General features: G+C 37.7%; 1 protein-coding gene across 24 annotated transcripts in view; it reads left to right on the forward strand.

Annotated features, from left to right (window-relative positions):
* sox6 (SRY-box transcription factor 6) overlaps positions 1–12,314 on the forward strand; it is a 636,702-nt gene that overhangs the window by 222,726 nt on the left and 401,662 nt on the right. The window lies entirely within an intron of this gene.

The raw sequence follows: 12,314 nt of genomic DNA on the forward strand, positions 1-12,314 counted from the left end.
ATAATAAAAGTAACATAATAGTAAATTAGTCAACTCTTTTTAACTGACGGCCTTCAAAAAGGTATAATGGATTATTAGAGTACAGCATGGAGTTATTTAGTAGTAACTAGTCACAATAGAATAATTCTTAAAATTCAAAAAGATTTTAAAAGCTAGTGGTCTTTTAAATAATGACTAGCCAGTTAGGATTCATTACACAGTAACAACAGATAAAAAGAATCGGAATAGAGATTTTTAAAAATAAATGTTTTGTCTGTATTTGAACAATGAGGTTTAATTTGAGATTTCAATGTAAAAACAGGACATTTCTGTTTCATGTCCTTGCTAACCCATGAGCAATCTTTATTTGGGAAATCTTGGTGTACTTTTACTGATAAAACCACTTTAATTTTCTTAAGTTTTTGATTTTGCGAGAGTATGTCTACTCTTGTACAGTTGTGCAAGGATTACCCATCCCTGCTGTATCTCTTGATTTAAAAAAAAGTTTATCCACCATTAATAAAGCTCACCTTATCAGTAATAGGCCCCAACACAAGGTTACGGCTCGAACTTATCTTTCGTCAGGCGAAAAAAAATCGAAGCGGGCTGTAAATCATGGAAAGTTAAACTATGGCAAATGACTGTTTTTACACATCGCCTGTAAAAAGACTGTGTCTCAACTGTATGCGAGCCACAGGTTTTCACTCAGGAAAATTTTGCTCCAAAGGGAACAACCTGTGCTTTCATACGCTGCACTCAGCCCTCCAACCCCTGTCAATGTAAACATTGTTCCTCTGACAGCACACTATTGTACCCAACATTTTTCCACAGCATGAAAAGAAGTTCAAACCAAGATTATATTTTTAGACCCAACATTAACTTGGCCTTATGAATTCTCAGCTTGTCTCAGCTTGTTTGTATTTCTGTTTTTATAATAATAGTTTTAACGGTCCGATTTTATATTGCTTGGCAATATACTAACATACAGTAACCCTTTCTCTTGTTTTCCAAAAAAAAGTTCCAGAACAGGTAATTTGTAAAGCTTTCATTCCTTTCTGGTAAATTTGGAATTATTCTAAAGTCTCAACAAAGTTGGTAAACATCACCTTAAATATTCACTTAAATATGCATAGAAAATAATCAATACATTGCCCAAAGTGTGATAAGTTGCTGAATACAATGGGCATACCATGGTCAGATTAATAAACAAGCACATGGGGTGATGTAGAGGAGAGATTTAGTGTAAATTATATACCATAAATACTATCCCACTGGATGTACATCATATCCTGCACAGGTCAAAAGTTGGCAATCGAACTGTTTGTTTGTTTGGCACATTCTCCATTAGTCGTACTCTTATTACAAGAGAAAATAATAGTCATATAGAGATTGTCTGTACCAAAAATTCAGTGGCAGCGCTATATGCGTTTTACTAATTTGACATTAGAACAAAGGGTCACACTTCATTTTCTTTGATGACAAACTTCAGTTAGTGCTGATGTACTCCACCACACGTCCATCTGTCAGTAGCCATTAACAGATGTAACATTGCAGTCCAGTTTGACTAGGAAATGAATATAAAGGTGTGCAATCATTCATGTAGTCATAGAGTCATAGAGATGTACAGCATGGAAACAGACCCTTCGGTCCAACCTGTCCATGCCGACCAGATATCCCAACCCAATCTAGTCCCACCTGCCAGCACCCGGCTCATATCCCTCCAAACTCTTTCTATTCATATATCCATCCAAATGCCTCTTAAATGTTGCAATTGTACCAGCCACCACCACTTCCTCTGGCAGCTCATTCCACACTAGTACCACCCTCTGTGTGAAAACATTGCCCCGTAGGTCTCTTTTATGTCTTTCCCCTCTCACACTAAACCTATGCCCTCTAGTTCTGGACTCCCTGACCCCAGGGAAAAGACTTTGCCTATTTACCCTATCCATAACCCTCATAATTTTGCAAACCTCTATAAGGTCACCCCTCAGCCTCCGACACTCCAGGGAAAACAGCCCCAGCCTGTTCAACCTCTCCCCATAGCCCAAATCCTCCAACCCTGGCAACATCCTTGTAAACTTTTTCTGAACCCTTTCAAATTTTACATCTTTCCAACAGGAAGGAGACCAGAATTACATGCAATATTCCAATAGTGGCCGAACCAATGTCCTGTACAGCTGCAGCATGACCTCCCAACTCCTGTACTCAATACTCTGACCAATAAAGGAAAACATGCCAAACGCCTTCTTAACTATTGTATCTACCTGCGACTCCACTTTCAAGGAGCTATGAACCTGCACTCCAACGTCTCTTTGTTCAGCAACACTCCCTAGGACCTTACCATTAAGCGTATAAGTCCTGCTAAGATTTGCTTTCCCAAAATGCAGCACCTCGCATTTATGTACAAGATCAATTTTTCACTACTTTGTTTTCTTCAATTTTGTTTTCAAAACTTACGATGACTTGAAGGTGGTGAAGATGAAAATCTAAAGAATACTCGATCAAATATTCCAAGAAGTATTATTTTTTGCTATAGGAATAATGGCTCAAATTGTGAAAGGGTTCAGAAAGATATTCAGGGATATTGCCGGGGTTGGAACTTTTGAGCTACAGGGAGAGGCCAAATATACTGGGGCTATTTTCCCTGGAACGACAGAGGCTGAGGGGTGATCTTATGGAGGTTTATGAAATCATGAGGGAAATGGATAGGGTAAGGAGACAAGGGGTGCCGTCATCCAAAACTGGAGCGTATAGGTTTAAGGTGAGAGAGGAAAGAGTTAAAAGGTACCTAAGGGGCAACCTTTTCACACAAAGAGTGGTGCATGTATGGAATGAGCTGCCAGAGGATGTGGTGGAGGCTGGTACAATTACGACATTTAAAAGGCATCTAGATGAGTATAGGAATAGGAAGGGTTTAGAGGAATATGGGCAAATGCTGGAAAAAGGCACCAGATTTATTTAGGACATCTGGTCGGCATGGACGAGTTGGACCGAAGGGTCTGTTTCCGTGCTGTATAACTCTATGACTCTATGACAACTTCAGTTTAACATTTTCAAGGCAATTCTGTACTGTTGTACATAATGATTATGAAAGGCCATTTGTCGGATTATTGGATTAAAAAAATCCTTGGAAGTTGAGATAGAAGTGAAATACCAAGCTATGGATGACAATAATAATTAAAAATAGACTAAAAAAGACAGTTAATGTCTTTTCAAGAGATCCAGCAATTCTAAACCTTGTGTTCATGCCGCTTCTTGAAGTTTCTTGCCATTAATTGAATAACTGTAATCATGAGATTCCCTGACCCTTGTTTGCTGGGTACTAATTAAATAACTGTAATTATGACTTTATTCTTGAGCATAAGCTTAGTTTGTCATTTTACTGATATTTTTGTACAGTTGAGCAAGGATTGTACTCTTGCACTGTAGTCGGTGACAATTTGATTGCCCTCAATAGCAGGAATAAGTCATATTACAACAGCAAAGCTGTCAGGTTGCAGTAAATCACAAACTAGGGAGCCATTGGCAACATGGCTTGACACCTAATTCACTCTGTTCCTTCCTGCATGTGCAACCTCAGTGAGTCAACATTACCTCATTGAGAGAAAGGGTGTAGGAAAACTTGACAGTTTTGTGCAGTGATGGTTATAGTTGTATGTTTTGACCACATTTGCCAAAGAAATTGTTGATGAATTAACAGGCTGATGATGGATTCATGAGGCTGCATGGCACAGTAGACAAGGTGATTGAAGAACTGTTGTGCTTTCATAGAATGCAATTTGAAATGATAATTAAGATTTGCCTCTTTAGATAGTTATTTCATCAGTATTACTTTTTAGAGAGGTTGCAACAATTTTATTGATGTCTTGTTTGTTTTTTTTAAAGAAAGAAGCAAGTTCCTATGTGAAAGCATTTCAATGAGAAGATAAGCTCTAAAAATTGAGATTTCAAATCTGTTCTACATATTTTAATGTGAGCCTAAGACAGAAGGCAAGAATTTTAATTCATTTGATGCAAGTATAAATGGTGGGATGAGTTTTTATTTGATTTCTCACCAAATTTGTACTGAATCTGAATTTAGTCAGTTCTGTACAGGTGGCAAATGCAATGAATTGAAAACCATAGGGCTCTTTGTTAAATTTTTAGAGTGGAGTCAGTCAATTGGGTTGGCACTGACTACAATTTTAACTTGTGCCTGAGTAGGGAATCACCTGAGCTTTTCTCATCAGATGGAAGTCATTCAGATGAAAAACAGGTTGTCCAGAAATCTTGACTATTTCTTTTTCTGTACTTTGTTGAGACAGAACTAAGTGACTCTCTTGGAATCTCGTTCACCATAACTCTCTCCACGCATGCATAGGATTACCTGATTTTCCAGAAACTGGCAGTCACATTTATCAATTATACAATTTGACTAATAATATATTAATAAGGTCCAGAAGTTAAAATAGTTAGGAACGATTTCCACAGCAGTCAGTGGATGGGTTTCCAGATGATCTTGCAACCTCATCACCTCAAATTCGCAAAATCGTTGTGGTGTTTTCAAAGCTTTTAAGCTGAAGTGAAAGGCTCCTTATTTGTTGAACCTACCGATGATACAATTCCTTGTTTAAAACTGCTGGCTTGAAGAGATGTTAACATGGTTGAGAAACTTGTTGCACAGTGAATTTCACAAACAAACAAAGTTATGGGTTGATTGTTCACTGTGTTCTAAATTAACTGATCCCTGGTAGTGCAGAGAAATGTCAGTTTACTATTCATTTGGTGATACAGTACTGTAAAGTATCCATATGTAGATGCTGTGTAAAGGCAGGACTGGACATAGCCATGGCTTATCCTGCAATCAAATTCCTCAACAGCGACATGCTTTTACGTAACACATTTAACATAATTCCTGAAGTGTGATTAAATTAAACTTGACACCAAACTACATTATGCAGTTTAGGGCAGATGAGCCAAAACTTGGTCAAAGTCATAAATTTTAAGGAGCGTCTAAAAAGAAAAAGTCAGGTTGAGAGAGGAGAGGGAATTCCAGAGCTTAGAGCCAATGCAAGCCAATGTCAATGGTGGAATAATTACAATTGAAGATTTGCAAGAAGATTGAATTCAGAAAATGCAGATATTCCAAATTGTAAAAGGGCTGGTAGAGGTTACAGAAATAGGGAGAGGAGATGCCTTGGCTTGAGTAGTATTCAATTGTTCAATTAATAGATGTTTAACTGTTTGTTTCTGTCTTCACTGTGCTATTAATCAAACCAAGTTTCAGCAGGAGCCTGAAACTAAACCAAAAGCTAGAAGCTGGAAGGATATGAGCAGATGATTTAAAACATTGGAAGTAAAACTCCTCCTTAAAATTAAAACTGGTCTGTCATGTTTGCACATTGTTGAGGCTTAAAGCACAAACAAGGGATTGAAAACAAGGATGAGAACATTTAAACATTCTAATGAAGAGTCACTGGACTTAAAATAATAATGCTGCTTTCTTCCCACAAATAATGCCAGATCTGCTGAGTTTCTCCAACAATTTCTGTTCTTGGTTATGTAATGATACTATGGCTTTAAGAGATGTATTTTGTCTTGTCCTTTTCTTAAGAAGGAAGTTAGAGACAGAGGTGCTGAGCAGTCTGTTACAAAACCAATAAAGTCAACAGCTTGAAAGGTCTTGGGGTTTTGTTTCAAAGTTGGAATAATAGAAGCAGTCTGAATAGGTGGAAATGAGGACTGCAGAATGGGTGGAGGCACACTTCCATAGAACCCGGATTTTTTTCAGTTTTAGCTTTTAGAAGCAGTTGCTGGAGTCTTGAAGCTGATGTGGAAGCTCTTATTCCTCTCTCTGTTATAGCTAAAAGCTAGGCTTCTCTTCCTGCTGCTAGAATAGCATGTAGACAAGCTCTTTTACTGAATTTGCCTTTGCTAAATGTGTGTTTACAAGATGTTACTAGGATGGAAAAGTTGCTATTTAGTAGTTAAATAATCTGTTATTCTGTTAAATTTTCTAATAGAGTCAAGGTATTCCAATTTCTTTTGTTATATTTTAACTATAGTGTATGAATAAAGTGTGTTTTGCTTCAAGGCTGGTAGTTTGACCAATCAAATTGCATCTGAAAAGCAATGCCTGGCACTTGCTGAAACTTTAAAAGAAGAAGAAAACGTTCATATATTTTAAGGCAGTTTGGTCTGGTCCATAATAACTGGGGGCTCTTGTTGGGATCAAAACCTCTAATTCCATGTTCGGTTTAGGATTATTGGACTCAAAGGCAGTGAGTGCTAAATGTTGGTATACCCATTTTGGGTGTTGAATTTGGTTGGCTTAAATAGGATGTGTCTTGTGTAATAATGGCTCTTTCAGTCACTAAGAGTTTCCTGGGGGTGGAAGAAGTCACTTTGGGAGTTTTACAGAAGGTGAGCAAGATAATGCTTTTGATTTGGTAGTCAAGCTGGAGTTGGAGTTGCCTTTGTCCATACAAAAAAGGGAGGTAATTGCAACAATAGCTCAACATTTACGATAGCCAGAAATGCCATTGTACTCTTTGGAAATGGCTAAAATTCAATTGCAAAGAAAAAAGGAAAGGAAAGGAAGGCCCCAGCAGAAGAAAGAGAGGTGGGAACTGAAAACTTAAAGTCAACTTGAAATGAAGGTAGAGTTGAAAAGTATGAGTAGTGATGAGGACCATGATGGAGTGTAATCCCATCATTACCAAAGGCCTAGTGGGAATCTGTTTAAGTATGTCCAAGCATTGCCAAATGAAAAGGATGTCGAAGCCTTTTTCATTCAGAGTCATGGAGTCATAGAGATGTACAGCATGGAAACAGAGCCTTTGGTCCAACTCGTCCATGCTGACCAGATAACCCAACCCAATCTAGTCCCACCTGTCAGTACCTGGCCCATATCCCTCCAAACCCTTCCTATTCATATACCCATTGGGATGCCTTTTAAATGTTGCAATTGTACTAGCCACCACCACTTCCTCTGGCAGCTCATTCCATACACATACCACCCTCTGAGTGAAGATTTTGACTCTTATGTCTTTTTTATATTTTCCCCCTCTCGCCCTAAACCTATGCCCTCGAGTTCTAGACTCCCCCACCCCAGCGAAAAGAACATGTCTATTTATCCTATCTATGCCCCTCATGATTTTATAAACTTTTATAAGGTCACCCCTCAGCCTCTGATGCTCCAGGGGAAAAAAAACCCAGCCTGTTCAGTCTCTCCCTATAACCCAAATCTTCCAATGCTGGCAACATCCTTGTAAATCTTTTCTGAATCCTATCAAGTTTCACAACATCCTTCTGATAGGAAGGTGAACAGAATTGCATACAATATTCTAAAAGTTGCCAAAACAATGTCCTGTACAGCTGCAACGTGACCTCCCAACTCCTCAATACTCTGACCAATAAAGGAAAGCATACCAAACACCTTCTTCACTATCCTGTCTACCTGCGACTCCACTTTCAAGGAGCTATGAACCTGCATTCCAAGTTCTCTTTGTCCAGCAAAACTTCCTAGGACATTACCATTAAGTGCATAAGTCCTGCTAAGATTTGCTATCCCAAAATACAGCACCTTGCATTTATCTAAATTAAACTCCAACTGTCATTCCTCAGCCCATTGGCTCATCTGATCAAGATCCTGTTGTAATCCGAGGTAACCTTCTTCATCGTCCACTACTCCTCCAATTTTGGTGTCATCTACAAACTTACTAACTATACTCCTATGTTCACATCCAAATCATTTATATAAATGACGAAAACTAGTGGATCCAGCACCAATTCTTGTGGCACTCCACTGGTCCTAGGCCTCCAGTCTGAAAAACAATCCTTCACCACCACGCTCTGTGTCTTCTACCTTTGAGTCAGTTCTTTGTCCAAATGGCTAGTTCTCCTTATATTTCATGAGATCAAACCTTGCAAACCAGTCTCCCTTTGGGAACCTTATCGAAAACCTTACTGAAGTCCATATAGATCACGTCCACCACTCTGCCCTCATCAATCCTCTTTGTTACTTCTTCAAAAAACTCAATCAAGTTCATGAGACATGATTTCCCACACACAAAGACATATTGACTATCCCTAATCAGTTCATTTGATAAATTGGCTAAACAAATGAAATGACCATGTGAGTATTTTTGATCCAGGTAGGTAGAGCTAGTGAGGTATTTGCAACACTATCAAAGGAGGTATCTGGGGCGTTTGATGAGACAATGCCAGAAGCCTATGGACAACGTTTCAGGAATGCAAGGAGGGAACTTGCTCAAATATATACAGAGTTTGAAAGGATCAAACAAAGTAATTTTGGTAGGTGAAGAAAGGCATTGAAAACAGATCAAATGTATGATGCTCTTAGAGAGCCGATTATTTTGGAGGAGTTCAAAAATTTATTTCCTGAAGTCGTGAGAACCCTTTGTAGAAGATTAGAGAGTTAAGAGTGCCAGTCTAGCAGTGGAAATGGCCTATGATCAAGAATTGGTTTATAATCAAAGTTTGGCTTCTGATATCAATTCTAATTTGTGAGGGATAGAAATTGGGTAAAAGAGAAATATTCAGGTGGTAAGTGAAAAGGAGATCTTATTAAAGATAGTAAAGATAGTTTACCACAGGGTAAAAAAGAAACCCATGAGGGGAAAGAGAAGTAAAAAAAGCTCAGGTGTTTCCACTGTAAGAAATAGGACATGTGAGGTTGCAGTGTTGGTGGCTTAGAAAAAGTATTGTGAAGACGGATGTGGATAAGCAACATAAGCCAGTGAATTTTGTTAGAAGTGGTAAAGAAAAACACAATGGAAGTTTTAAAGCTGCAAAAGGAGTTGATTAAGAAGAAAGTGCCAGATCCCTTGAAAGAATTTACTTACATAGGCAATGTTTACTCACGTATGCCAGGAGGAGCAGGTAAAGAAATTAAAATTTTAAAAGATACTGAGCAAGTCTATCTTTGAAAGATGAGGAGATGTAAAATTCAGAAGGAGTATTACCAGAAAAGGTGGTAATATGTGGGACTCAACATGAAAGGGCAGTGTTCCATTATATAAAGTGAGTCTGGTGAAAAGTGAAAAGTGGAGAAGTGGTGGTAGGAGTAATAGAGAAACTTTTGGTTTATCCTTAGTATATAGCTGTATTACAGGTGGGTGTGATGCCTACTGTGGTTGAAATGCCAGTGGAAAATCAAGAAACTGAGGTGTTACAGGAAGGATATCCTGGGATTTTCCTGCCTGTGTGGTAACAAGGTCTCAAAGCCATAGGTGGAAGCAGGAGGAGAAATCCAAGACTAAATATAAGGATGTTGAAGCTCAATTATCAGAAACTATGTTTGATCAACTGGTTGAGAAAAAAAACAAGAACAGGTGGGGGACAAAGTAAATATTTTAAATTTTAAATTTAGACAAATTAGCTGAATTACAACAGAAAGATGAAAAACTAAAGCAGCTGTATCATAAGCATACACAGAAAAAGAATCTGAGTGTATTCCAGAATGGAGTCTTGATGAGGAAATGGAGATCATCATATATTCAGGCAGATGAGAAATGGGCAGAATTTCAAGTTATACTACTGGTGAGCAATAGAAACGAGGTCTTGTGGGTAATACATGAATTACCAGCCGGAGGTCATTTGGCAGTAAGGAAAACTCAAACCAAAATACAAAACCGTTTTTATTGGCTTGGACTACATAAGGATGCCTTTGACCTTTGCCGGACATGTCATATGTGTGAGGTAATTGGATATCCTCAGGCGGTGATAAACAGCACCCTTAATTCTCATCTCCATCTCCATATTTGAGGAACCCTTTACAAGAATCTTAATGGATTGTGTAGGATCCCTACCCAAAACAAAAAGTAGGAATCAGTATTTGTTGACCATAATGAATGTATCCAGAGGTAATTCCATAACACAGTATCATGTCTAAAAGGATGCAGAAATGTTCCTCAATTTTTTTTACTAGATACAAACTCTCCACAGAAATACAATCAGATCCAGGGTCAAATTGTACATCAAAATATTTCAAGGGAGTTATGGATAGCTTAGGAGTAAAACAATTCAAATCCACTGCATTCCATCCAAAATTGCAGGGAGCATTAGAATGGTGGCATCAAACTTTTAAAGGGATTTCACTGAGGGCTTGTAGTCAAGACTATCCGGAGGATTGGTATAAAGGAATTCCATTTGTACTTGTTGCAGTTCAGGATGCACCTAATGAATCAACCAAATTTGTCTATTTGAACTAATTTTTGAGCGTCAGGTGAGAGGACTATTGAAATTAATTGATGAGAAATTAATGAGTCAGAATTCAGAGACCACATATTTAGACTATGTGGCAAATTGTAGGGAAAGGTTAAATAAAGCGGGTGAACTGGCTAGATAGCATTTAACAGTTGCACAGCGTGTGATGAAAACAGGAAGCAGACAAGAAACCAAAATTTCCTAACATTAATAGTGGAAATAGTATTACACCCAGTGGTAGTTGAGCCTTTAAAGGCAATGTTTAGTGGGTCTTATAAAATCAAAAGGAAATTCAGTGAGTTGAATTATTTGATAAGAACACCAGATAGAAAGAAATCTCTCAAACTCTGTATTGTGAATTGCTCAAAAGGTATTTTGATAGGGAAGGAAAGCAAAAGGAGAATATGTTATTGGTTACTATACAGAATGAAGAACCAAGTTCAGATGATTCTGTATTGGACATTTCTTAAATTACATTGGACAATGAGGAAGGTCTCAAAAAATTAGGGTAAATTATTGAGTTATCTTCTAGAGGAAAATCAAAACAATTTGAAAGACTAATTATAGTCACATGGGAAGATATATCAGAATAAGTTGGGAAGTACTAAACTAATTACATATGATGTAGATAGAGGAAATGCTTTTCCAATTAAACAACATCCTTAAAGACTTAACCCTCTGAAGTTGGCACGGATAATAAGTTGGCTTAGAGTCAATGTAATTATACATATCATATTGTACTAAGAGTGTAAGTTTTTGAAAATGAAACTGTCTTTGTATGTTGATGGTTCATTCATTTCAGGTATGATGACACAATGGCTTTAACAGGTGTACTTGTCCTTTTTTATGAAGAAATGTTGAGGCAGAGGTGATGAGCAGTCTGCTGCAAAGCCAAAATGTAAGAAGCTTGCAAGGCCGTAGGTTTTTTTTAAAGTGGAACATTGGAAGCACCTTGAATGGGTAGTGTCAAGCTCCCACAGAACCGGCATTTTTCTTTTTAGTTTTAACTTTCAGTAGCTATTGAGCTGGAGTTTCTTGAAGCTGGATATGAAGCTCTTATTCCTTTCTCTATTACAACTAAAGGCTGGGGTTCTCTCCCTTCTGCTAGAATTACACAAACAATCTATTTTACTGATTTTGTCTTTGCAAAGAATGTGTTTATAGGATGTTACTACATTGGAAGAGTTATTGTTTAGTAGTTAAATAATCTATTATTCTGTTTTCTAATAGAGTCAAGTTCATTCCTTTTTTTGTTGTACCTCAGCTATGAATGAAATATGAATAAAGTGTGTTTTGCTTTAAGCCTGGTGATTTGACCAATTTAATTGCATCTGGAACACATTTGCCTTTAAAATAAGAAAAAGTTAGGATCTAGGCTATCTCCTTCATATATTTTGGGTGGGTTTAGTCTGGTCTAACACAGTTAAAATTGAGGTGTCGCTCAAGTGGGAGCAAAAATTAGATAGCTAGCTCAGAGTTGATAGACAAACGGGAATTTTGGAGTGAAGTTTTTGTTGAACATTAATTTATGAAAAGATGAGAAATCAGCTAGGAGCTCATTTGAATAGTGGAGTAGATTCAAACAATACTACAGAAGTGGAGGAACAGTCTTATGATGAGAAAGATATGTGGTTGGAAGCTTAACCCTGTGTCAAATGCAACATCAATATTGTCAACAGTCTGGCCTAGATTGTTGTAAAGGAGAAGGATTGAGTTAGCAGCTAGGGAATGGAGCATGTGATAAGGCTCGAAGAAGATTGCTCAGTTTTCCAATATTTCATTGGAGGAAATTTTTGTCATCCAGCACTGGATGTTGGACCCTTTATGGAGAATACTGCCGCAGGAGCTCCAACCTGCAGGAGATAAGGAAGGAATTGTTTTCTTTTTGGAAATAGCAATGAACAGTTCTGAATATCTAGTAAGAATGACCAGCAAGTCAAAAAGTCTATTTGTCAGATTCAGAGTGTGGTTGAAAAAGACCACAGTGGCTTCATCAAGTTATATGTAATTATGTATAAATGAGGTATGACGGAAAATCTTTTTTTACAAATCAACTTTTTGGAATCTTTCCAGCTCAGTTGACAGGGAAAGAGTTAATAGTGCATGCACGAATGAAATGTCATAAA

This window comes from Chiloscyllium plagiosum, unplaced genomic scaffold, assembly GCF_037043375.1.
Source record: "Chiloscyllium plagiosum isolate Xiang-an unplaced genomic scaffold, Cpla_swu_hap1 HiC_scaffold_18, whole genome shotgun sequence".
Taxonomy (NCBI): domain Eukaryota; kingdom Metazoa; phylum Chordata; class Chondrichthyes; order Orectolobiformes; family Hemiscylliidae; genus Chiloscyllium; species Chiloscyllium plagiosum.